The following is a 2,565-nucleotide window of genomic DNA, read 5'->3' as shown; positions in this document are numbered from 1 at the left end:
AAAAATGGAATAAAGCAAAGCCAGGATACACTAAAAAAAACTAATGTTGAAATTGTTTTTAATGTCAGATAACATAATATTCATAAAATGGAATGTTACCATAAAAAAAGAGGGTCACTTTATAGTGAGGAGTTTAAATTCACCAGGAAGGGCCAGCCCGGTGGCGCACTGGAGAGCGCGCTGCTTGGGAGCATGGTGGCGCTCCTGCCGAGGGTTCGGATCCCATGTGGAGACCGGTTGGAGTTTAAATTCACCAGGAAGGGCCAGCCCGGTGGCGCACTGGAGAGCGCGCTGCTTGGGAGCATGGCGGCGCTCCTGCCGAGGGTTCGGATCCCATGTGGAGACCGGTTCCCGCTCACTGGCTGAGCGCGGTGCGGCCGCAACACCGAGGGTTGCGATCCCGTTACCAGTCAGTAAAAAAGACAAAAAGGAAATAAAAATAAAAATAAATTCACCAGGAATATATTACAATTTTAAAATGTGAGCCCCTGGCAGAGGAAGTAACGTCAGGGACCCCTTGTGAGCAGATTTCAACACGTTCAGCTGCCTGGAGAGAGGGAGCCAGTGTCCTACTTCAGAACCATCACTGCTGTGGAGCCTCCACCAGGGTGGAGCAGGCACTGCTGCCCAGGACTGGGCCCTTAGGGAGGAGGAGGCCGAAAGACAACAGATGATCCCAGTACTGCCAGAAGGAACGTGGAGATCTAGATCAAGAAGCACATTAAGACCTTGGAGGCAGCCCACGACAATGGCACCAGCATGAAATTATTGATCATTCCTCCCAAAGACCAGGTTTCACTAGTGAAAAAAATGTTAACAGGTGAGTTTAGAACTGCATCTATCATTAAGTCATAAGTAAACCTCCTTTCAGTTGTGGGAGTCACTACATTTGTACAACAAAGACTCAAACCTTATAACACAGCACCTCCAAATTGTCTGACTGTTTACTGTGGAACAATTGTAACAGAAGAAGGAAAGGAAAAGAACGACAACATCGACTTTGAACTTTTCAAATCAGTTAATAAATCACTGTATTTGTGTGACAACAAAGTCCATACCAAGGCTCTACTTTCAGATGATAGCAAGTTTGGCTTCATTATAATACATGGCAGTCGTACATGCTCTGAAAAAGAAAAGTGCTTCAAAAATTGACTATGGATATCCCAAAGAAACACGGTAGGGGAGGTTAGTCAGCCTTATGTTTTGCCCATGTAAGACTGGAAAAGCGACATAACTATGTTCGGAAAGTAGCAAAGACTGTTGTGTAGCTGTTTGTTTCTAGAGACAAAGTGAACGTGGCTGGTCTCTTTTCAGCTGGGTCAGCTGACCTTAAAACAGAACTAAGTCAATATGATTTGTTTGATCAGAGGTTGCAGTAAAAAATTTTAAAATTAGTTAATCTGTCCTATGGCGGTGAAAATGAATTCAGTCAAGCTATTGAGTTATCTACTGAAGTCCTCTCCAGTGTGAAATTCATCCAGGAGAAGAAATTGATAGGATTATACACTGATGAAACCAAAAAGAACACGAGCAAGTACTGTTTGGGCATTGAAGATACACTAAAGCCTTTGGAATTGGGAGCTGTAGAGATTCTAATAGTCTATGAGAATCTGGATATGATGAGGTCTGTGATCTGTTCATTGTCAAGGCACAGAAGAGAAGAAAATTCTCTAACTCCAGAACAAGAGAATGATAAATCTCATTTAACAGACAAAGAGAGAGGACAGGAACATGAGCTGACTGAGAGCCTGCCCCTGTTGGTATGGCTTGCTAACCACTGCAAATAATTTGGAGCTACGTTGGAAATTGTCACAAATAAGTCACAAGAAGGATCCCAGTTTGTGAAAGGATTTGGTGGGACTGGAGGTATCTTTTGGTACCGAGTAGATGTCCAGGGAATGGAATAGCAAGGAAGAGACGATGAGGCTTTTGACCTTGATGACTACTAGGTAATTGACATGGATCTGGCAACACATGCCTCACCCTCCAGCATCCAAACCAAAGAGCATACCCGCGGTGGAATCCAAACAGATCCCTGCCTTACAATTGGAACATTTCCAGAACTTAATCCATGGGCACTGGAGATATTGAAAAGAAAACCAAAACAAAACCGGACCCAGTCCTGTACTTTGCTTTGTCATGGTATCAGCAAAGCAGGCTACAACTAAGTTCCTAAATGCCACTATGGACTAATTTGAAAAAAAGAATCCCAGTTTTACTTTTACTCGATGGTGAAATTGGTTATTCTTGTATTTTATGAAAAAAAAAGACTTTTTTTTAACCTTTATACATAGAAGCAAAAGTGCTTTAACTGCTATAAACCTTCAAAGTTAATAGAAGTGAGCTCATACTGGTTTGTTTCTTATTTTGACTGGAGAAAAATTAAATTGCCGAATTTGGCAGTGACCCATTTACATGGCATTTTCAGCTTAGACTCCATAAGAAATATACATAGTAAAATGTTGGAACCATTTCTCTCTTAGTGTCTGTTTAATGTTGAAAGGCTGCATTAATAGGAGGGAATTTCAACTTCACTCCCCCTCACTACCCCCCCCCCCCCCCCCC

The 2,565-nt window shown here is 42.6% G+C and overlaps 1 pseudogene; it reads left to right on the top strand.

Moving 5' to 3' along the window:
• The first annotated feature begins 675 nt into the window (after positions 1–675).
• Positions 676–1,949, top strand: LOC103604639 (annotated as a pseudogene).
• Positions 1,950–2,565: the final 616 nt, after the last annotated feature.

The sequence above is a fragment of the Galeopterus variegatus genome, unplaced genomic scaffold, assembly GCF_000696425.1.
Source record: "Galeopterus variegatus unplaced genomic scaffold, G_variegatus-3.0.2 Scaffold5298, whole genome shotgun sequence".
NCBI lineage: Eukaryota > Metazoa > Chordata > Mammalia > Dermoptera > Cynocephalidae > Galeopterus > Galeopterus variegatus.
This window is presented reverse-complemented; position numbering and strand designations above follow the sequence as displayed.